This window comes from Anomaloglossus baeobatrachus, chromosome 1 (assembly GCF_048569485.1).
Source record: "Anomaloglossus baeobatrachus isolate aAnoBae1 chromosome 1, aAnoBae1.hap1, whole genome shotgun sequence".
Classification (NCBI taxonomy): domain Eukaryota; kingdom Metazoa; phylum Chordata; class Amphibia; order Anura; family Aromobatidae; genus Anomaloglossus; species Anomaloglossus baeobatrachus.
Window position 1 is genome coordinate 676,811,854 of NC_134353.1, and position 25,332 is coordinate 676,837,185.

Below are 25,332 nucleotides of genomic sequence, written 5' to 3' on the forward strand. Positions count from 1 at the left end.
TCGCCCCATAGACTTGAATGGGTGCGAGATAAAGTGTCTCGCATTACAATCTCAGCATGCAGTGATTATTTTCTCGGCCCTAATCGGACCAAGAAAACAAATCGTTCATGGGTGCTGACACATAGGTTAATATTGGTCCGAGTGGATTGCGATGTTTTATCCGATTTTCATGCCGTGTGTCTTAGGCCTTACAGCAATAAAATGCCAGGAAAAGTCTGCTATTTCACTTATGCCTAGACTCCATTTTCTTTATTTATTTTCAACTATCAGCCCAGGGGCTGCATGGACCCTTTGTGCATTAGTACAAGAATAAAACGTTTGGTGCCATGTTAGCTAGTTGAAAAAATATTGATTGCTGTCAGTGGGAGAAACAAAATAATAATCTTGTAGTTATGATACCTTTTAATGGCTAACGAAAATAAAATGTGATGTTACAAAGCAAGCTTTTGAGACTACTTGTGTCTCTACATCAGGCACGGTATAACAAAGTATTTGGAGAAACACCAATATATACATAAAAAGAGCAGAGATGGTGTAATAAATGGGAATATAAAAATAAGCAAACTGAGCTTAGAGAGTGAAAGCTTAAAGAAGCGCTCCCATATCCATATCTTTATCCTTTTTAATAAATTGCATTAATCATATTATATAGGATGGTGTACTTACAATTGCTCATTTTGCCCATCTACACAGTTTTTGTTTTTAATTTCTTTCAATTACTGTATTTTTCGCTTTATAAGACGCACCTGATTAGAAGACGCACCCCCAAATTTGGTGAAGGAAAAGAGAATTTTTTTTTCTTTATGTTAAATGGGGTCCGTCTTATAATGCCAGTGTCCGTCTAACAAGTCATGTAGGGTATATGTCTCTTATAGCCCCCCCATCCTAAAATTAGCCCCCTTAATCTGGATATGGCCTCCTTATATTGAATATAGCTCCTTTGTGCTGGCACACGTCACCCTGTGATTCCACATGTCCCCCTGTGCTGGCACAGGTCTCCTATAGCTGGCACACATCCCCTACAGCTGGCACAGGTCTTTTATTGCTGGCGCACGTCCCCCTGTGTTTGATATGGCCCCCATGCTGCTGCCCATAGTAAAATAAACAGTTTACCTAACCTTCTCCAGTGCTGTCCTCCCTGGTGTCTTCCTCCGTGCTGCTGAGCTCCTGCACTTCCTGGTTCTCGGTGCCGGTCATGTGATCAGCACAGCAGAGTGACATGATCTCTGCGTGCCTGATCACAGCGGCAGCAGTGAGATCGGGGAGACACGCTGGAGGAGGTAAGTAAAGCTTTTTTTATTTTAGGATGGGCAGCAGCATGGGGGCCATAGCTAACACGGGGGGGCATGTGCCATCATCAAAGGGGGGGCGCAGGCAGATATAATATGCGCCGCTCCCCCAGCCCATCGCCGCAGTGCAGTTTCAGCACCATGGTGATGGACAGCGGCAGTGCATATTATATGAGCGGGAGCAGGAGATCTAACGCTGCCTCCTGCAGTCTCTACCAGCCTCTACCAGCCTCCAGCACCACTCCAGAGCTGCACCCACCTCCCCTGGACCCATATATTTGGATTATCAGACGCACCCCCTACTTTTCCCCAAAATTTGGGGGAACAAAAGTGCGTCTGATAAAGCGAAAAAATCCTTTGTAGAAACAGGAAATCTCTTTTTCCCTGCACAAGTTATCACTGCAAAAGTCAATGGCGGAGTGACTGGGTCCGAAGTTGAAGAGGGGGATGACTCCTGCAGGGAAAAGTGACTTCCTGTTGGTATATAGAACAGATAAGAGAAGAATTAACTGGCTAGAAAGTCAAAATGAGCATTTGTAAGTACGCAGTGCTATATAATAGCAATTTATGAAGAGGATAAAACCTTTGCTGGGAGTGCTTTCTTAATTAGCTTAGATAAGTGGTGTGAAGGTTTTATTGTCTCTCTTAGGCCTAAGCCACACGGCATCAAAATCGGAGCGAGTGGAATGCGATGTTTTATCGCATTCCACTCGGACCAATATTAACCTATGTCCCAGCACCCATGAGCGATTATTTTCTCAGCCCGGACCGAGAAAACAATCGCAGCATGCTGTGATTGTAATGCGAGTCTTGTTTCTCTCGCACCCATTCAAGTCTATGGGGTGAGAAAAATTGCACTGCACTACACCGGTGTACCGCAAGCATTGGGCGAGAATGGCAATAGCCGGCAACGGAGGGGAGAGGGAGTTAAATCTGGCCCGCCCCTCCTCAGAGCCGGCCCGCACCCGCGCAACTGAGATCGATTGGACCTCAGTCACAGTGACACTCGCATGACACTCTGCTCCTGCTGTGCTGCCAGCGCGAGCTGAGTGTCATGTGAGGATCTCAGTAGATCCCCGTGTGACGCCCTGGCCTTATTGTCACTGTCTCTAGAGCAGATTCAATCACAGCAGCGGTATCCAGGGCCGGATTATAGGCGGGGCAAGCGGGGCCCCCACCAAAAGAGCTTTTAAGAGGGCCCCCACCATACTTGGCACTAAGCACCTGTCAGCATTTTTTTTTTCTTCACACCCTCTCCCCTCCGTAAAGACAGTTTAATAAATCAGCTGTGTTTTCGGGGGAAGGGGGGGGGCGGGGTGTTGGAGTACCACTATTTATTTGCATCTGCGTCTTTAAGACGCAAAAACAAACTGCGGGCACAGGACGCTGATTGACCCCGGAAGTACCAGCGGCCGCTTGCACTTCCGGGGTCAGAGGTGTGCTAATGCTCCCTGCTATGTGCTGCGGCCGTACCCAGCGAGGGGCGGGGGGCAGCTGCCCCCCCTAGAAGCAGGGGCACGGTGTGGTGGGCCGCTGTATCTGCTGTCCCCGCTGCGCTCCTCTACACTGTGTACCTGCCAGGCACACTAGCAGGAGGCAGCGCGCTATGCTGTTCCGTCTCTGCTGTGTGCTGTGCTCGGCATGCAGCCATGCACCCAGTGCAGAGGAGCGCAGCAGAGCCGATGACCGCAGCTTACTCTTTCCGTTCCTTTTCAAATGTATTTGCGTCTTTCAGACGTAAATACATTTGAACAGCGCGCCGGGACTGGGCCCCGCCCCCGACGTGCAGCAACGTGATGAGATCAGCACCTTGCTGACGTCATCACAGTGCTGCGGGCCCCACACAGGGGACATGAGGAAGCGAGCGCTCCATGGAGGAGCTGAAGAGACAGGTTTTATTAATGGGGATGAGTGGGGAGGGGCTGAGGACACATGACTGGGAACATTTGTGAAGGAACACAGCTCTGTGACAGGCAGAGGAGGAGTACTGTATTCCGAGGGGGGGCAGGAGTGCGTAGGTATGGGGCAGTGTAATTTGTGTGTGTAGGGGTGATGAGGGTTGTATTGTGTGGGGGGGAGGGGTAACAGAGGGTGCATTGTATTGTATGTGGGGGGAGGGGTAGTGGAGGGTGCATTGTATTGTGTGTGTGGGGGGGGGGAGGGGTAATGGAGGGTGCACTGTATTGTGTGTGTGTGTGTGGGGGGAGGGGTAATGGAGGGTGCACTGTATTGTGTGTGTGCGGGGAGGGGTAATGGAGGGTGCACTGTATTGTGTGTGTGGGGGGAGGGGTAATGGAGGGTGCACTGTATTGTGTGTGGGGGGGAGGGGTAATGGAGGGTGTATTTGTGTGTGTGTGTGGAGGGGTAATGGAGGGTGCACTGTATTGTGTGTGTGTGTGGGGAGGGGTAATGGAGGGTGCACTGTATTGTGTGTGTGTGTGTGTGTGTGGGGGGGGAGGGGTAATGGAGGGTGCACTGTATTGTGTGTGTGTGTGGGGGGAGGGGTAATGGAGGGTGCACTGTATTGCGTGTGTGGGGGGAGGGGTAATGGAGGTTGCACTGTATTGTGTGTGGGGGGAGGGGTAATGGAGGGTGTGTGTGTGTGTGTGTGTGTGTGTGCGTGTGTGGGGGGGAGGGGTAATGGAGGGTGCACTGTATTGTGTGTGTGGGGGGAGGGGTAATGGAGGTTGCACTGTATTGTGTGTGGGGGGAGGGGTAATGGAGGGTGCACTGTATTGTGTGTGTGGGGGGAGGGGTAATGGAGGTTGCACTGTATTGTGTGTGGGGGGAGGGGTAATGGAGGGTGCACTGTATTGTGTGTGTGGGGGGAGGGGTAATGGAGGGTGCACTGTATTGTGTGTGGGGGGGGAGGGGTAATGGAGGGTGCACTGTATTGTGTGTGGGGGGAGGGGTAATGGAGGGTGTATTGTGTGGGGGGAGGGGTAATGGGGGGTGCATTGTATTGTGTGGGGGGTGATAGGGGGTGCATTCTAGTGTGTGTGTGTGTGTCAGAGCTGTGTGTGTAAGAAGCAGTGCTGTGTGTGTATATATGAATTAGAGCAGTCTGTGTCCCCCCCCCCCACCCCCCCCCAGAACTATATGGGTCCCCCAGAGCGCTATGTCACCCATCCCAGTAATGAGTACACCACCAGAGCTGTTTGCCACTCCAGTAACGTCTATGCCCCCTATCCCTCCTGTAATGTATATATTGTAGCCCCCAGCCCCTCCTGTGATGTATATACAGCAGTGCTGTCAGTGTGCAGTCATGTCTGTTAGTGACAGCCATCGTGAAACACAGCCACACGTCCTGAAGGAGCTGGACGGAAACAAGTGGAAGAGGTGAGTGAGGCTGCTGGCGACTTCCCCATATTAATACCTGTAAGGGCTCATGCGCACGTAACTGCTGAATATTCTGCAGCGATTTGACAGCACATGTGCGAGTCAAATCGCTGCAGAAACACTGCGTAATGGATGCAGTTTTTCTGTACAAAAAAAGCTGATTTCATGCGCTATGGCTGCTTCCCCCACCATAGACAGAGTGGGAGCTGCATCCATAGCGCACCGAATAATTGACATGCTCATTTTATGAACGCACAGATTTGGGTTAACATTTTAGCACCCAAATCGCTGTGTTCATAAAAGCAACGAGCGCACGTATCATGCACAATGTACATAGATTGTGCAGGGGACGCAGGACGCATGCATTTACACTGCAGTGCTATACGCAGCGTTAAATGCATGGAATTGCGCAACATGCGCATGAGCCCTAATGCGTCTGTGTCTGCATGTATGTCAGTGTGTATGACCGTGCATATATTTGTCTGTTTATATGTATTTTTCTGAATTTGTCTTCAAATATGTATATGTATGCCTGTATGTGTGTGTGCGTGTCTGTGTGTGGATGGGGTCCACTGAGACTCTTTCACCCGGAGGCCACAGAAACCTGGAGCCGGCCCTGGCTGCCTTAACATTGGGATCAATAAAAAATATGTGACTAAAGCAGGCTTTACACACTACAATATATCTAACAATGTGTCGACGGGGTCATGTCGTAAGTGACGAACATCCGGCATCGTTAGTGATATTGTAGTGTGTGACAGGTACGTGCGACCCTGATTGTGCGTTAAAACGTTGATCGCATACACGTCGTTCATTTTCTAAAAATTGAACGTCTGGTTGTTCATCGTTCTTGAGGCAGCACACATCGCTGTGTGTGACACCCCGGGAACAATGAACACAGCTTACCTGCGTCCTGCTGGCAATGCGGAAGGAAGGAGGTGGGCGGGATGTTCACGTCTCTCAGCTCCGCCCCTCCGCTTCTATTGGCCGGCCGCTGTGTGACGTCGCTGTGACGCCGAACGTCCCTCCCTCTTCAGGAAGTGGATGTTCGCCGCCCACAGCGAGGTCGTTTGGAAGGTAAGTACGTGTGACGGGGGTTAATTGTTTGTGCAACACGGGCAACAAATTGCCTGTTCCGCACATACGATGGGGGCGTGTGCGATCGCATACGAGATCGCATATGTAATTGAAACGTGTAAAGCAGCCTTAACTCTACTTTCTGTGTATTAGTGACTGCTGTGAGTGATCCTGGACTGTGTCTGTATTGTGTACTATTGTGTAGTACTGTAAATCTGAATGTGGCAGAACAGGATAAGATAAATGTCCATTGGATTTATATCTAAATGCTACAGTTCGTGCTCTACTGTTATAGCAAAAAATGTTAACGTTATGGGGCCCCCACCAGATTTTCTGCCCAGGGGCCCCCACCAACCTTAATCTGGCCCTGGCGGGATCTAAGAGGTTAAATGGGATGAAAGACCCCTTTGCCAGGATCTGCCCCCTGCGATAGTAATTGCAGGTGCCGATCATTGCCGTGGTACATTGTGGTCATGTGTATGCTAGAAGCAGGGTCTTACAGACAGTCAATGAGGTCTCCTGCACTGTTGTACATGACTACTGCAGTGCATGAGACCAATAGCAAACCCGAAAAGTAACATTTGGTGTTTGTCCTGAACACTGACTTTACAGAAATTACCATGTTCGAGTTTTGGAGTTTGGGTGCTTTACGTAGGCTGACCACGCAATCGAGCATCACTGTGCTGGGGTACAGCCGGTGCTCAGCCCAGTGTGAGCCGCTTGCACTGTTTGAATGGCTCTCACTGGGGGTAATGAGCACTATCGGAGGTAATGTATACGAAAAATATTTATTATAAAAATCATTTTTACAGTGTGATTGAAGTAAAACATAAAAAAATATATATTCTGTAATCGCACCAACCCACAGAATACATCAGTTCTATCACTAATACCACTTGGTAAGCTTAAAAATAAGACCTATTTCTGTTCTGCTGTCTATTTCTTCATTTTCCCTTCCAAAAATTGGAGTAAAGCGGGCTTTACACGCTACGATATCGTTAATGTTTTATCGTCGGGGGTCACTGTGTTTGTGACGCACATCCAGCGTCATTAACTATATCGCAGTGTGTGACACTTTTGTGCGACCTAAAACAATCGCAAAAGCGGCCAAAATCGTTTGCCGCGGAGAGGTCGTCCTAAAACAAAAAATCGTTTAACACTCATTAGCGATGTTGTTCGTCGTTCCTGCGGCAGCATACATCGCTATGTGTGACACCGCAGGAGCGAGGAACATCTCCTTACCTGCCTCCACCGGCAATGAGGAAGTAAGGAGGTGGGCGGGATGTTACGTCCCGCTCATTTCCACACCTCCGCTTCTATTGGACGCCTGCCGTGTGATGTCGCACGACCCGCCCCCTTAGAAAGGAGGCGGATCACCGGCCAGAGCAACGTCGCAGGGCAGGTAAGTCCGTGTGACAGGGGTGCGCGATTTTGTGCGCGACGGGCAGCGATATGCCCGTGTCGCACAACCGACGGGGGGCGGGTATGCACGCTAGCGATATCGGCAATGATATTGTAGCGTGTAAAGCCCGCTTAAGGCTCAACTGATATTTATCCTGTGTTCTCCGCTGAGTGTTACAACAGGGTTTTCATGTAAATCCCAAAAACCGCAGTGTGGACAAAACCCCCTGACGTAACCACTCACTATAATGAGGCAGATGGAGTCACTTTTGGCTGTCTGATCTCCTGTTCCTGCGGTGTCACGTCATTTTGGTTCTGTGAATGCCTGAAAAGATGGACACCAGCAAATCAGACGCCAAAATGTCTCCATCTGCCTCATTAGAATGAGTGGTTCCATTGGGGGTTTTATTTGAATCATGTTTTTTGCTGGGGATTTACATGGAAACCCCGACATAAGTGCTCAGTGCAAAACACAAGAACATGATTCCAGCCTTATACTGAAAGCAATCGAAAAGGTTCTGTGCCCAAAAATTTTACCAATAAAACCCCTAACCTACCCCCATTCAGGTCCATTATCTGTCACTGACTATTTAGGAGGCCCACGTTACTGGTAGAACAAAGATTCTGGAAAAGAAAAGCAACGCTCCAATCCCACAAATAAAATCCAGTGACATCTGTGCTCCCGAATCTAAATGCCCCCCTCCTTCTGAGCCCCTCTGTGCCTAAACCACAGTAAGTGTGTGTGTGTGTGGCATTATTGTTGTGGGAAGAGCGCACTTAACCATTTACAGGGTGCATGTCATCTGACGCACAAGCGGGCACTACAATATATGGAGGCACAATGTATGGACACTAAACTGGCATATTTGTAATTCTCCAGATAGCGCATGGCATGGATGCTACACAAGTTGCCGCAGTCAGAAACTTTTGGGAATTGTGACCATAGCTTTTTATGTTCTCCCCGCCTTTGTGTGAGTTGTGTCTAGTTTCCTCCCATGCTCCAAGCACCAACTGATGGGGAATTTAGATTGCGAGCCCCAATGGGGACAGTGATGATGTCTGTAAAGCTCTGTGGTGCCATATTCCGTTGGTGAGTAAAGTAAATAAATAATGGGAAAGGGGATTTTGTGTGTGTGTATGTGTGTACGTATGTGTGTACGTATGTGTATGGGGTTTGTTTTTTGTTGTTTTTTTTTTTTTTGTACTTTTCTTCCACTAAGGCTGGGGTCACACGGGGATTACTGCGGCAGGACAGCAATGCCGAGTGTCATGCAAGTGTCCCTGCAACTGAGGTCTGATCGTGCGAGCGGACTTCAGCTGCGGGGGGCGGGCCGGCACTGGGGAGGGGAGGGCCTGTGTTGCGGAGGGGCGGGAGGGATTTATCTCCCTCACTCCTACGTTGTCGGCTATTGCCATTCTCACCCTACACTCGCAGTACACTGGTGTACTGCGAGTGCAGTGCGATTTTTCTCTCGCCCCATAGACTTGAATGGATGCAAGAGAAACAAGGAACGCATTACAGTCGCAGCATGCTGCGATTGTTTGCTCAGTCTGATTAGGGCTGAAAAAGTAATAGCTCATGGGTGCTGGCACATAGGCTAATATTGGTCCTAGTGGAATGCGAGATATATCTAGATAGATAGATAGATATATCTCTATATCTCGCATTCCACTCGGACCAATATTACTCTATGTATATATTTTTTTTTTTTTTTTTTTTATGCCGTGTGACTTAGGCCTAACAAAAAAATATACTGTACATTTCTAGGTTACTGTGACGAAATTGTCACCAAAATGCTTGCTCATTTAAAGGGGTTGTCCCACAAAGAAAGTACATGTTATTGAACAGTACTTCGAATCATAATAACTTCCACAATTGGATGTTTTTCTGTGAGGTGAAACCTTATCTGCCTGAATTCTAAACATGTTTTACCTCACAGAAAGAATCAGCTGTGATCTTGTGCTATATTTGTATATTCCTCCTTTGTTTTAACACATCCAATTGTATTATTATTCTTATTCCAAGTTGTATTGATTTAAAATTTACCTTTTTTCGTGTGAGAACCTCTTTAACTTAAAAGAATCAACCCATAATTTGCTTTTTTGTTTTGTATGTTTATGCTCATTGACCATTTGTTTTGGGGAGGGGTTTTCAGTGCTTTTAAAAAGTGTTAGTATATTGAGACTGTGTAGATTTTTGAAGTACGGCGGATGTGCTACACATATTGACAGTCTGCTCATGGAACATAGAAATCAATAACTGAAATGTTAACATTTCAAGATGTACATGTTCTGATCTTCACCAAGTGACCCGATTTTAATATTGTGATCATGCGGTAGTGCTACAGTTGTCAGATGGGGAGTGATGATGAGTGAAAGGTGAATACATGCAAGTGGGAAACAACAAAAGTAGAAAATATTATAAAGGTCAAAAAATGTTATTTCTGTAGCACAAGAAGTGATACAAAGCTCAGACAAGCGCAAAGTGATGAATTCTTCATATAAAATAACAATAGAAGTAATCAACTGCACCCGGTTTTTGACCATTGATAGTTTGATGTCTGTGTCACAATTGCTCTCACACCATGTTCCAAATTATTATGCAAATTTAAATTTAAGTGTCATAGCGATTTTCTTTTTCTTTTTTTTTTTTTTTGTGTCAATGAGACTCAGTACAATCAATGAGTTTCAAGCTATGTGCCCACGGGAGCTTGTTTCTGCGGATTTTGCCGTGGAAAACCTGCGGATTTTTCTGCATTTTCCAGATAAATCCGCAGGTTTTAGCATGTATAGTCACTCCCCATGTTATCCTATGGGACATGGGGAGTGCTGTGTCCACGCTGCGGAAAGTGCGGCTGCCGAACATGCTGCGGATGTCCGCATCCGCAGGTATAATTGCATGTCAATTATTCATGCGGAATTACCTGCGGATATCCCGGCCCTCCGCTATGGAGATAGAGGCCGGGACGTCCGCAGGTAATTCACATGAATGTCCGCAGGTTTGCCGCAGCTAATCCGCTGTAATCTCGCAGCTAAAAATAGCTGCAGACGCCGGCGGGTAGCTGCGGGAAACATGCGCTCGTACCTGCGGATACATCTGCAGGTACGAGCGCCCGTGGGCACATAGCCTCAGGGTTCTTTGGATTACTGAAATCAATCTCAGATACCTGTGATAATTAGTTTGCCAGATGAGCCCAATAAAAGGATAACTGGATGTTCCACAATATTAAGCAGGTCACATTTTTCAAGTAACATGGGAAAGAAAAAGGATCTCTCTGCTGCCGAAAGCATCAAATAGTGCAATGCCTTGGACAAGGGATGAAAACGTTAGATATTTCACAAAAACTTAAGCGTGATCATCGTACTGTGAAGAGATTTGAGGCTGATTCAGCGCGCATACACGTTTGTGCTGATAAAGGCAGAATAAGGGCTCATGCACACGTTGCGTACTCGCACGCAGTTACGCTGCGTATAGCACCGCAGTGTAAATGCATGCGTCCTGCGTCCTCTGCACAATCTGTGTAGATTGTGCATGAGACGTGCGCACGTTGCTTTTATGAACGCAGCGATTTGGATGCTAAAATTTTGACCCAAATCTGTGCGTTCATAAAAGCAGCGTGTCAATTATTTGTGCGTTCTGGATGCAGCTCCCACTCTATCTATGGTGGGGGCAGCAGCCATAGCGCATGAAAACTGCTTTTTTTTTTAACAAAAAAAACTGCATTCATTATGCAGTCTTTCTGCAGCGATTTGATGCTCACATGTGCTGTCAAATCGCTGCAGAATATTTTGCAGTTATATGCGCATGAGCCCTAAGGAAGGTTTCTGCCAGGCAAGTTCATCAAATTAAGAGAGCAGCTGCTAAAAATCCATTACAAACCAGCAAACAGATACTTGAAGCTCTGGTGCCTCTAGAATCCCTCGACCTTTAAGGTGTAGGATCCTTCAAAGGCTTGCTGTGATGCATAAACCTACTATTCGGCCACCCCTAACCACTGCTCACAAGCAAAAACGGTTGCAGTGGGCCCAGACTTACATGAAGACTAATTTTCAAACAGTCTTGTTTACTGATAAGTGTCGAGCAACCCTGGATGGTCCAGATGGATGGAGTAGTGGATGGTTGGTGGATGGCCACCTTGTCCCAACAAGGCTGCAACATCAGCAAAGAGGTGGAGGGGTCATGTTTTGGGCCGGAATTAAGGGGAGACATCTGGTAGACCCCTTTAGGGTTCCTGAAGGTGTGAAAATCACCTGTGCAAAGTATATAGAGTTTCTGACTGACAACTTCCTTCCATGGTACAAAAAGCAGAAACGTGCCTTCAGGAGCAAAATAATCTTCATGCATGACAATGCACCATCTCATGCTGCAAAGAATACCTCTGTGTCACTGGCTGCTATGGGCATAAAAGGAGAGAAACTCATGGTGTGGCCACCATCTTCCCCTGACCTCAACCCTATAGAGAACCTTTGGAGTATCATCAAGCAAAAGATCTATGAGGGTGGGAGGCAGTTCACATCAACACAGCATCTCTGGAAGGCTATTCTGACATCATGCAAAGACATTAAAGCAGAAACTTTCCAAAAACTCACAAGTTCAATGGATGCAAGAATTGTGAAGGTGATATCAAAGAAGGGTTCCTATGTTAACATGTAACTTGGCCTGTAAGGATGTTTTGGATTTGAATAGCTTTTTATTTCAGTGAATGTGACCTCCTAATGCTGCAAATTCCACAAATGAGCATTTTAAGTTCTATAAAACATATAAAATGTTTAGAAACTCTACTGTGCCTAATAATTTGGAACAGTGCATTTTGAGGTTTTTTTTAATTTTGAAGATTATACTGTCAGCATTGGGAGGTTTCTTCAATAAAATTCGATCTATGCTCTTAACGGGTGATGGTTTTTATTAGACTGACGGTCATTTGCACGGACCATTTAGGAAAATCACAGAAAAATATAATTTTTATAATAATTTGGAACATGGTGTAGTATGTGCCCTCCATCCGGACATCATGCATCCTGAACACAGCATGTCCTCTCCTGCAGGGACCGCTGCCTGTGCCCATATCAGGGCTTGGTGAAGCTGATTACTTTCTCTGTTATCCCTGCGGAGAACACTCGCGGCTCCGCAACAATATTGCAGCTTGGGCAGCTGCACCGCAGGTCTATTTATGTTGCAGGAAAAGCAAGGACCGAGGGCAGATTTCTGGAAATCCCATCCACTATGCTTGTACTGTACAACACAGCGTTTTGGACTGATCGTGGGCATGCAGCTTAAATGTGGATTATAACTATATTACTTACATCCTCTACCAAATCTGCATGGTTTTTTTAGATGCATTAGTCCTTATCAAAATCTACATATAGAAGATGATGATTTTGCCATTTTAATTGTCAGGGACCGCCTTTATAAAACTTATTAATGATATGAAGTGTAGAAATATATCAGCTTCTAGTACCTTCTTTTAATTGGAACCTGTCGCCAAATTTGGCCACTATAAGCTGCGGCCACCATCAGTGAGCTCTTATATATAGCATTCTAGAATACTGTATATAAGAGCCCAGGCCGCTCTGTAGAATATAAAATACGTTTTCATAATACTCACCTAGGGGCGGACCGCCCCTGATGGGTGTCGCTGCTCTCCGGTCCAGCGCCTCCTCTCTGCGGCAATCATCGTCTTCCTTCTGAGGCCCATGTACGTGACGCATCCTACGTCATGCACACTAGCCACAGGTCATGCACAGGCATACTTTGATCTGCCCTACTTAGTGCAGATCAAAGTATTGTAGTGCGCATGCGCGGCCGGTCTTTAACCTGTCCTCACGTCTGCGCATTAGTGCTTTGATCTGCCTCAGTAGGTAAGATTAAAGTGCGCATGCGCAGGGCCGCAGTGTCGGGATGTGTGGATGATGTACAGGCGTTATTCACACTGGGCCCGGTAGAAGGCGGACAGAGATTGCTGCAGAGTGCAGGCGCCGGACAGGAGAGAGGAGGTGCCAGCCCGGAGAGCAGTGACACCCATTTGACCGGACCGCCGTCCCCCCCCCTCCCCAGGCGAGTATTATAAAAGTGTTTTTTACGTTATACAGCGCAGCCTGGGCTCTTATACATAGTATTCTAGAATACTATATATTATAAAAGCTCAGAGGTGGTAGCCACAGCTTATAGTCGCCAAATCTGGTCACAGGTTCCCTTTAACAGACAAGATTAAAGGGAATCTGCCATCAGGTTTTTGCCACCTAATCCGAAGGTAGCAGTATGTGGGACAAGGAACACAATTAGTGGTGGTGGGGGTTATACAGAGCTCATGAATATGAAGGACCACATGGCAGCAGGTTTACTAGTCCTCTAGTGATAAAATAACTGTTTTTTGTTTTTTTTTTGTTTTTTTTATCAGCAGGAGGTTATCAAAATTACAGCAAGCAGCACAGTAAGTGACCTCACTGGAATCGGGGTCTCTGCCCCTGCCTCTAGCTTCTGTCAGATTGGGTAGCAAAAACCTGATGCTGACAAACCCTTTCAGAACTGAAGCTATAAGGCTGTGTTGACATCGGCGTATGAGGCTCTGTTTTTAGAGCCTTTGATGCTTCTCAAGCCAAAAACCCCACAATATGCTGTGTTATTTTGTTCGGTAAAATGTTGGACATCATGTTGAGAAGCTGACAGACCCTGTTAATAGTCATTGCTGTTAATCGTGAAGGAGCAGAACAACGAAATTGGCAAACACACGTGAACAAAGCCTAATCTCTTCACGGTCACAAACTCCATCATTGCAAATGTGGGTTGCCTCAATCAGAAAACATTCATGAAGCCTGAAAGTATGGTTGGCAGTAAATGAAACGCCACCGTCCATCACCGATCTCCAGTTTCTCTGATTTTTTTTTTTTTCTTCCACTTGAGGGGTTCTGAGGTACTTTTTTTTTTTTTAATGTTGGACTATTGGTATCTGTCACTATTCCATGTAAAATAGGAAACATACATTTAGTGACCACTTTATTAGAAATTAATATTTTATTAGCTCTGAAAATATAGTGCCTAAGTTCCTATAAAAGAGGTGTAAGGACACCTTATTGGGAATATAATGGCGGCTTTAGGTCGTGCAGATGACGAAGGACAAGGTCTGTCTTCTAAACTCACACACTTAGGGGTACTTTGCACGCTGCGACATCGCAAGCCGATGCTGTGATGCCGAGCGTGATAGTCCCCGCCCTGTCGCAGCTGCGATATCCTGGTGATAGCTGCCGTAGCGAACATTATCGCTACGGCAGCTTCACATGGACTCACCTGTCCTGGGCCGGCGACCCGCCTCCTTATTAAGGGGGCGGGTCGTGCGGCGTTACTGTGACGTCACACGGCAGGTGGCCAATAGGAGCGGAGGGGCCCACCTTCTCCCTTCCGCATATCCTACGGGAGCCGCGGTGACGCCGGTAGATGTTCCTCGCTCCTGCGGCTTCACACACAGCGATGTGTGCTGCCGCAGGAGCGAGGAACAACATCGGACCGTCGCGTGAGCGTAATTATGGATTACGCCGACGCTACACCGATGATACGATTACGACGCTTTTGCGCTCGTTAATCGTATCATCTAGGCTTTACACACTAGGATGTCGCCTGCGATGCCGGATGTGCGTCACTTTCAATTTGACCCCACCGACATCGCACCTGCGATGTCGTAGTGTGCAAAGTTCCCCTTAGTTGTGTGTTCAGACCCATAGGTCACACATTACTGAGGTATCTGGTTTATTTCAAGGAGACAAGCTAATGTTGGAGCTAATTAAGAGTTCATGACTAAACAGTAAAAATGCTTCAGTGCATTGCTGACTCTCACAGATTGTGACCTCCACCAAACCGTATAAGAATTAATATTAGCCAGGCGGCTGAGAAAATTAACTGAAATTTACTGTACACTTGGCTAATCGTAGATAAATGAGAGGAGGCAACTTTCCGTCATTGAGGACTATGTGATTGTTTAGGATGGTCCTAGTATGGGGTCATATTTGGTCCAGCAGGATGGAAGGTGTGATTTAGCATTTGTTTGTTAAAGAAAATGAATGTAGATTGTGTTGGACAAGGCCTCTGTGCTGCCAAACTGATGATTGTGTGCCATACTTCTGGACATAAAGGGTCTTAAACATAAAGATCAGCGTTGGTCACATCGGCCTTAATGAGGAGATGGTCCAGACGAGGGGTGTGCTCCGTGCTACAGATCCTACTTCAGTCCCTGCTTGAGTGAGATTTGTGGAGTAGTGAATGCCGCTGCTCATCATGAATTGGATGAATGTCTGTTGCCATGCCCCTTCTCACCCTAGTTCCAACGATAGATTACCAAATGTTGCCTAATTTTAGCGCAGCTTCCAGTTGCGGCAAAGCTATCTGACTTTTCAAAGCATTGACCTTACAGCTTTAATGAATCGGGCCCAGATGTGTTTAAACAAGACGTGCTGCCGAGAACAAAGGCAGTCTATGCGCACTGAGCGAGCTATTACTGATCGTCCTGTGCGCATGAGCAGCACAGGCGGCCTATCTAAATAGGCTAGGAGATGACTGCTGAGCTGCTTCCATGGGGCGGTGTGTCCTAACAAGCCCCTTACTTGAGTTTTTGTTTTCCATTGTGGGTCACATTCTGTCTCTATAGATCTCATACATAATACTGGGATCTCGCACTATTCTGTAAGGCTGTGTGCGCACGTTGCGTAATTTCATGCATTTACCCTGCATATTGCACTGCAACGTGAATGTATGCGTCCTGCGTACCCAACTCAATCTATGTAGATTGTGCATAATCCATCCGCACGTTGCGTTTGAGAGCGCAGCGATTTGCATGCTGAAATTTTGACCCAAACCGCTGCGCTCAAAAAAAAAAAAAAAAAAATGTCCCTTATTTTGTGCGCTTTGGATGCTGCTCCTGCTCTGTCTATGGGAGAGGCAGCTTCCCGATCGCATGAAATCGGCATCTATTCTGCAGACACACTGCATCCATTACGCAGTATTTCTGCAGCGTTTTGAAGCGCACATGTGCTGACAAATCACTGCAGAATTTTCAGCATGTACACTACGCAACGTGCGCACATAGCATTACTATCATAGAACCGGGAGTAAGGACCTAAAAGGAAGAGCAGAAACCTAAAGAATCTGGAAGCAAAGTATTTCTGAAGTCCTGCTCGCTTTAATCATTGTTTAAACAGTCGTTTATAGTGGAGATGTTCATTTAAAAAATAAATATATATTTTTTCAAATGTGCATCACCACTATAAATCACTGTTTTAAGTATTTCATATTTTATATAAAAATACCGTATTTTTCAAGCTATAAGACGCATTTTTTTCCCACCAAATGTTGGGGAAAGTGGGGGGGGTGTCTTATAGTCTGAAGGTAGGGCTGTGTGGAATGAGGGTGCTGCGGTACAGCGGGTCATCGGGGACACGAGCAGGCTGTAGCAGTCTGCCATGACCACGTGGACCCGATCATTTAATATGCACGCCCATCATCCCGCCCATCATCTCTCAGCGCTGAAGCCGATGCTGACAGGTGGGTGGGGTGATGGGCGGGGAATGCGCGCATATTAAACAGCCTGCTCGCATGATCACCCCTGGCAACTACAGCCTAGAGTGATCATGTGCGGCTGTATTCACTGCTCCCGTTGTATCATCATCCGCGCGGGGTGCAGTGAATCAGTATAACTCACCGGCCACGATCCCTGCAGCATCGCAATGTCCTCCTGTCTGTGCAGGTGGCAACTGTGTGGAGACTAGCGGTGCGTACAGGGATGACTGCATCGCTGTGCGCACGTGTCCACACTCAGCTGCCGCCGGCACAGACAGGAGGACATTGCAATGCTGCAGGGATCGTGGCCGGCTGCACACTCCAGCGCTGCTGCTGACACAGACGGGGGTATATTATGAGCAGGATGGGGCCATATGCCAGGATGGGGTATATAGCAGGATGCTGCCATATGCCAGGATGGGGTACATAGCAGGATGCTGCCATATGCCAGGATGGGGGTATATAGCAGGATGCGGCCAGATGCCAGGATGACGGTATATAGCAGGATGGGGACCATACCAGGATGAGGGACATATACTGTATATACAAAGCAGGAGGATCATTACCAGGCTGGGGTACCTTAGTAGAGAATTTGGGGACATTACCCCCATAACCGTGTCAGCAGCAGATCCTCGCCCCATAATAGTGTGTCATGACCACATTTTTTGCTTAAAATTTTATTTTCCTATTTTCCTCCTCTAAAACCAGGGTGCGTCTTATGGTCCGGTGCGTCTTATAATCCGAAAAATACTGTGGTGTGTGTGTGTGTGTGTGTGTGTGTGTGTTTTTCTAGGAAAAGGAAATCCAGGCTATACTGGAAGTGCACATGCCTTCCTATGATTTTTGATGCCACTTCTCGGCTTCCCTGTTTTTGCTTTGTGCCCGTCTTTGTGCTTTTTAGAAAGAGAAAACATGGATGATGGTGCCAGGAAGAGAAAAGGGCTGCTGCATGTTCAGGCATTAAATATTTGTAGTCCCAGCAGCTGGTCCTGAGTGGGTGTATTACAGAAACAGCTTTTCTCTTCACTAGCGTATTTTGTCAATACAAGACTATTGAAAAAGCCGAGCTACATGCGACAACAGAAACATCCTCCAGTCTGGATCCGCTGTCACAAATGCTCTAATTAGGATGTCTGCTTTATGAATAAACTGCTTAATAATATATATATATATATATATATATATATATATATATATATATATATATACATACAGTGCCTACAAGTAGTATTCAACCCCCTGCAGATTTAGCAGGTTTACACATTCGGAATTAACTTGGCATTGTGACATTTGGACTGTAGATCAGCCTGGAAGTGTGAAATGCACTGCAGCAAAAAAGAATGTTATTTCTTTTTTTATTTTTTAAATTGTGAAAAGTTTATTCAGAGGGTCATTTATTGTTCAACCCCTCAAACCACGAGAATTCTGTTTGGTTCCCCTAAAGTATTAAGAAGTATTTCAGGCACAAAGAACAATGAGCTTCACATGTTTGGATTAATTATCTCTTTTTCCAGCCTTTTTTGACTAATTAAGACCCTCCCCAAACTTGTGAACAGCACTCATACTTGGTCAACATGGGAAAGACAAAGGAGCATTCCAAGGCCATCAGAGACAAGATCGTGGAGGGTCACAAAGCTGGCAAGGGGTACAAAACCCTTTCCAAGGAGTTGGGCCTACCTGTCTCCACTGTTGGGAGCATCATCCGGAAGTGGAAGGCTTATGGAACTACTGTTAGCCTTCCACGGCCTGGACAGCCTTTGAAAGTTTCCACCCGTGCCGAGGCCAGGCTTGTCCGAAGAGTCATGGCTAACCCAAGGACAACAAGGAAGGAGCTCCGGGAAGATCTCATGGCAGTGGGGACATTGGTTTCAGTCAATACCATAAGTAACGTACTCCACCGCAATGGTCTCCGTTCCAGACGAGCCCGTAAGGTACCTTTTACTTTCAAAGCGTCATGTCAAGGCTCGTCTACAGTTTGCTCATGATCACTTGGAGGACTCTGAGACAGACTGGTTCAAGGTTCTCTGGTCTGATGAGACCAAGATCGAGATCTTTGGTGCCAACCACACACGTGACGTTTGGAGACTGGATGGCACTGCATACGACCCCAAGAATACCATCCCTACAGTCAAGCATGGTGGTGGCAGCATCATGCTGTGGGGCTGTTTCTCAGCCAAGGGGCCTGGCCATCTGGTCCGCATCCATGGGAAGATGGATAGCACGGCCTACCTGGAGATTTTGGCCAAGAACCTCCGCTCCTCCATCAAGGATCTTAAGATGGGTCATCATTTCATCTTCCAACAAGACAACGACCCAACGCACACAGCCAAGAAAACTAAGGCCTGGTTCAAGAGGGAAAAAATCAAGGTGTTGCAGTGGCCTAGTCAGTCTCCTGACCTTAACCCAATTGAAAACTTGTGGAAGGAGCTCAAGATTAAAGTCCACATGAGACACCCAAAGAACCTAGATAGCTTGGAGAAGATCTGCATGGAGGAGTGGGCCAAGATAACTCCAGAGACCTGTGTCGGCCTGATCAGGTCTTATAAAAGACGATTATTAGCTGTAATTGCAAACAAGGGCTGCCACCACCATGCTTGACTGTAGGGATGGTATTCTTGGGGTCGTATGCAGTGCCATCCAGTCTCCAAATGTCACGTGTGTGGTTAGCACCAAAGATCTCGATCTTGGTCTCATCAGACCAGAGAACCTTGAACCAGTCTGTCTCAGAGTCCTCCAAGTGATCATGAGCAAACTGTAGACGAGCCTTGACATGACGCTTTGAAAGTAAAGGTCCTTATGGGCTTGTCTGGAACGGAGACCATTGCGGTGGAGTACGTTACTTATGGTATTGACTGAAACCAATGTCCCCACTGCCATGAGATCTTCCCGGAGCTCCTTCCTTGTTGTCCTTGGGTTAGCCTTGACTCTTCGGACAAGCCTGGCCTCGGCACGGGTGGAAACTTTCAAAGCCTGTCCAGGCCGTGGAAGGCTAACAGTAGTTCCATAAGCCTTCCACTTCCGGATGATGCTCCCAACAGTGGAGACAGGTAGGCCCAACTCCTTGGAAAGGGTTTTGTACCCCTTGCCAGCCTTGTGACCCTCCACGATCTTGTCTCTGATGGCCTTGGAATGCTCCCTTGTCTTTCCCATGTTGATCAAGTATGAGTGCTGTTCACAAGTTTGGGGAGGGTCTTAATTAGTCAGAAAAGGGTGGAAAAAGAGATAATTAATCCAAACCTGTGAAGCTCATTGTTCTTTGTGCCTGAAATACTTCTTAATACTTTAGGGGAACCAAACAGAATTCTTGTGGTTTGAGGGGTTGAATAATAAATGATCCTCTGAATAAACTTTTCACAATTTAAAAAAAAAAATAAAAAAAGAAATAACATTATTTTTTGCTGCAGTGCATTTCACACTTCCAGGCTGATCTACAGTCCAAATGCCACAATGCCAAGTTAATTCCGAATGTGTAAACCTGCTAAATCTGCAGGGGGTTGAATAGTGTGTGTGTGTGTGTGTATATATGTATATATATATATATATATATATATATATATATATATATATATATATATATATATATATATATATATATATATATATATATATATATATATATATATATATATATATATATATATATACACACATATATATATACACATATACATTTGGAAAATAATTTAACTCCATAATGTTGTGGAATATACTTTATTTTCCCCTTTGGCCTCAACAAATTGCAACCACCATGTCATTGTTTTAGCACTTCCTCCATGACATACTCAATGAAGTTAACTTTTTCCCTCCTTCAATTGAAATTGCTTTGATTCCAAATATTAAGGTTGTTGTTGTTGTTGTTTGTGTTTGTTTTTTTTGTTTTATGTTTTCTTAGTGATGAGCGAGCGTGCTCTGCACATTCCATACCTGATCGAGTATCATTGTACTCGGGCGCCATGCTTGAGTCCCCACCTTGCATGTTTCCGGAGCTGTTTTTTCAGCCACTAAACATGCGGAGATTGCCTGCTGATCACGATAATGCTGTAGCCATGTTGGCTGCTGACATTACTGGGACGGGCTAAGGGTATGTGCGCACGTTGCTTTTTACCTGCTTTTTACCTGCTTTTTTGCTGCTTTTTCTTCCGCGCTGTTTAATGCCAAAATGGATGTGTTCTTCTATTCAAGCAAAGTCTATGGGAATTTGGGTTTCTTGTTCACACTATGTTGTTCAAAATGCTGCCTTTTTGAGGCAGAACTTTGGTGAAAAACTCAGCTTTTCAAAGAAGCAACATGTCAATTCTTTTTGCCATTTGGGTTTTGCACTGCAAAGCTGAGTTTTTGACCAAAGTTCTGCCACAAAAAGGCAGCATTTTGAACAACATAGTGTGAACAAGAAACCCAAATTCCCATAGACTTTGCTTGAATAGAAGAACACATCCATTTTGGCATTAAACAGCGCAGAAGAAAAAGCAGCAAAAAAGCAGGTAAAAAGCAGGTAAAAAGCAACGTGCGCACATACCCTTACAGTCCTTGCTGGTGTTAAATTTAAACCAACAGTGCTCTTTAGGGCTAATTCAAAAAGATTCTGTTTATATAATGCAGCTCTTCGTCTGCAGTTAGTGTAGGGTTAGCTTCTGGAGAAGACTTTGCGTATTGGAGGCATCTAGTCATAGAATATTGCCTTTCCATACATTGCTGCTGCTACCTGCTACCAAAAGCCCTTTCATGGCTAATTTGAAATACATGGTGGGCCATTTATTTAGATACACCTAAATAAAATGGGAATGGTTGGTGATTAGGGATGAGAGAATGTATTCACCACTATTCGGTATTTGACGGATAACAGGGTATTCGGTATCCGACGGATAATGGGGTATTCGGTATCCGACGGATAATGGGGTATTCGGTATCCGACGGATAATGGGGTATTCGGTATCTGGCGGATAATGGGGTATTCGGTATCCGATGGCTAATATGGTATTCACTTCGATATTTTCATTTCTAGACTTCCTGGTGCCTGTTTTACAGCCAATGAACACATCATCTGATGTTGCTTGCCCTCACGGTAACGCCGCAGCCATCTTTGTTGTGGTGTTACTATGATTGGCTTGGCCGCACAGCATCATAGGGGCTATATAAGCCAGCGACCATTTTGTGAACACGCAGCCATAGGGAATTGGCGGTGTAGGTAGACTGTATTGTGTGTGGGAGAGCGTTGTTAGATCCAGCTAATAAATAGTTCTTGTAATGGCTGAACACAGTGTCCAGTAGCTGCCAGCAGATCCATAAATCGCTCTTTTGACAAACACATAAACCCGAAAAGATTTTTTTCAGGTGTATGTGTTTATTTACTTTCACCTACAGGTTAATCATTGGGGGTGTCTCATAGACACCTGCCATGATTAACCTAGGACTTAGTGGCAGCTATGGGCTGCCTTTAACTCCTTATTACCCCGATTGCCACCGCACCAGGGCAATTCGGGATGAGCCGGGTACAATCCCAGGACTGTCGCATCTAATGGATGTGGCAATTCCGGGCGGCTGCTGGCTGATACTTTTAGGCTGGGGGGCTCCCCATAACGTGGGGCTCCCCATCCTGAGAATACCAGCCTTCAGCCGTTTGGCTTTATCTTGGCTGGTATCAAAATTTGGGGGGACCGCACGCCTTTTTTTTTTTTTTTTTTTTTTTTTTAATATATTTTATTGCACTACATAGACCCGCCCACAGGCTGCTTTGATTGGTTGCAGTGAGACAGCTGTCACTCAGCGTGGGGGCGCGTCTGAATGCAACCAATCATAGGCGCCGGTGGGCGGGGGAAGCAGGGAATACGAGATGGAATAATGAGCGGCCTGCATTTTCAAAAGCTGGTGAAGCCACTAGAACAGTGTGACAGCTGTGCAGTACCGTGCCGGTGATCAGTGAGTATGAGAGCGGGAGAGAGACAGACAGACTGACCGAAAGACCTGCCTTCTGTTTGTCAAAAAAGTGATTATTTTGGTTTGAGAGCTGTTCTGGTGACTACGTAAACTCTGCATGCTGCTCTGAGCACGTTCTTCCAAGACACCAGAAATGCAGTCACGCACAGTCTACAGGCTGTGCCCATACAGTTTCTGCCTTTTCCCATCCTTTTCAGCCTTTTCCGCAGTCACCACAGCTCGCCGTTAGGTCCAATGTGAAATTATTTGAGTTTCCCATAGACTTACATTGCGCATCGAATATTCGCAAATAGTCGATTAGCGCCGACCTATTCGTCGAAGCGGATATTTTGGTATTCGATCATCCCTATTGGTGAGATCAACTTCTTGTTTGTGGCTCATTAGTATATGGGAGGGGGGAATCTTTTCAATATTGGTGGTGACCATGGTGGCCATTTTGAAGTCGGACATTTTGGATCCAACTTTATTTTTTCCAATGGGAAGAGGGTCATGTAACATATCAAACTTATTGAGAATTTCACAAGAAAAACAATGGTGTGCTTGGTTTTAACGTAACTTTATGCGTTCATTAGTTATTTACAATTTTTTGACCACTTATAAAATGTGTTCAAAGTGCTGCCCATTGTTTTGGATTGTCAATGCAACCCTCTTTTCCCCACTCTTGACCCACTGATAGCAACACCACAGAAGAAATGCTAGAACAGGCTTCCAGTATCCGTTGTTTCAGATGCTGCACATCTTGTATCTTCACAGCATAGACAATTGCCTTCAGATGACCCCAAAAGATAAAAGTCTAAGGGGGTCAGATCGGGAGACCTTGGTGGTCATTCAACTGGCCCACAATGACCAATCCACTTTCCAGCTCACTGTTCATGTAGCAATGATCGGACCTGACACCCATAATGTGATGGTGCTCCATAATTGACATAACCATCCCACTTCTGTCTACTGAAATGCTTACTGCTCACAGTTAAAGAGAATGCTTTGCTTGTGGATCAGGTGGAGATGTAGGAAGAAAGTACACAGGGTGATACAGCCTAGCCTCATCTCAGTGATGATTGGGTGATAATGAGGGGAAGGAGTAGGAACAGGAATTGGGTGCCTGCAATACTGGGGGTACTACCAACACCAGATTCTTGTCTGCTCAGCTTGGATGGCCTGAAGAGGAGCAGGCAGAGGAGATAGAGTTGCCCTTCAGGTGGGAACAGGGAAGACTTGCCTGTTGGGAGTCTGGCACACTTGGCTGCCCTTCCTGTTGGCCACACATTTATATGCATTTTGGCCAACACAGATTTACTGGCTGTGCACCATTCTCCACCCACACTACAAGCAGAATTTTCCTTCTCTCCTTCCTGTGGTGGAGAGGGCTACAAAAAATGATCCAATACCAGAAGGCCATAGCTGAAGAATTGGTAAAAAAAATTCCCGTCTGACTGCTTGCAGCAGAGGTGAGAGTTCTGTGCCCAACCAAGGAAGAGAAGAGGGAGACGCAGAGCAGGACCAACAGAGGCAGGGGAATACGATCAAGTCTGGTACAGTTTCTTTTGACCCAGTGCGCAGGTCGTGATGTGCATGGTACTCTGACAAGGCGGGAAAAGTGTATGAAAATGGTGATGGAGTACCTTGCCGACCATACCAGCATCATCTGTAATTTCTCTAACTGAAAACACTGACAAGCTGATTCTCATCAAAATGGACAAAACGTGGCTTAACCAAGCCTTCTCAACCCCACCAGATGACAGTAGCCAAAGGCAATTCTAATGCTCCTCCTTTTTTTTTTTTTTGTTTCCCCCCTATCCCCCTCCTCCTGGCATTTTCCAACCATGCACTGCTTACCACCCAAGCAAGGGTATACAGTTTTTGTGTTTTTTGTTTTTTTTTTTTTGTTTTAATGTCCTACTCTTCCACCATATCAACAATGTCGTGATGTGACCCTTGCTCTTATTTTATTATATATGTATATGTATATGTACATGAGCAAGGATGGTTGACCTTAGGGAGATCAACATCCACCACTGCGGAGACACCATCACGTGTTTCTCAACGCAGTGATTCTAGAGCAATGCCCCCTGGGAAATATTCGAGGCAAGAAGGCCTGCGGAGACACCATCACATGTTTCTCAACGCTGGCAGGAAACTAGCCAGGTCTTTCACCGGGAAGGAGCAACCACGGGAAGGGCAGTCTCCAGTCAAGGAGACCACCTATGCCAAACATGGTATCCATCCACAGACAGCCGTTTCGGGGTATTTGCCCCTCACCCTTGCTTTGAATATTTCCCAGGGGGCATTGCTCTAGAATCACTGCGTTGAGAAACACGTGATGGTGTCTCCGCAGTGGTGGATGTTGATCTCCCTAAGGTCAACCATCCTTGCTCACATAGTCTTTTCCTAGGCAATGTCCCACTAGCCAGATTCCTACTCCACACTGATGAGGGGCAAATACCCCGAAACGGCTGTCTGTGGATGGATACCATGTTTGGCATAGGTGGCCTCCTTGACTGGAGACTGCCCTTCCCGTGGTTGTTCCTTCCCGGTGAAAGACCTGGCTAGTTTCCTGCCAGCGTTGAGAAACATGTGATGGTGTCTCCGCAGGCCTTCTTGCTTTGTGTATATGTGTATGTATATATATATATATATATATATATATATATATATATATATATATATATATATATATATATATATATATATATATATATATATATATATATATATATATATATATATATATATATATATATATATATA

At 45.9% G+C, this 25,332-nt stretch overlaps 1 protein-coding gene across 3 annotated transcripts in view; it reads left to right on the forward strand.

The window, feature by feature from the left end:
• Positions 1-25,332, forward strand: part of ASPHD2 (aspartate beta-hydroxylase domain containing 2) — a 144,655-nt gene that overhangs the window by 16,920 nt on the left and 102,403 nt on the right. The gene's annotated exons all lie outside the window — the stretch shown is intronic.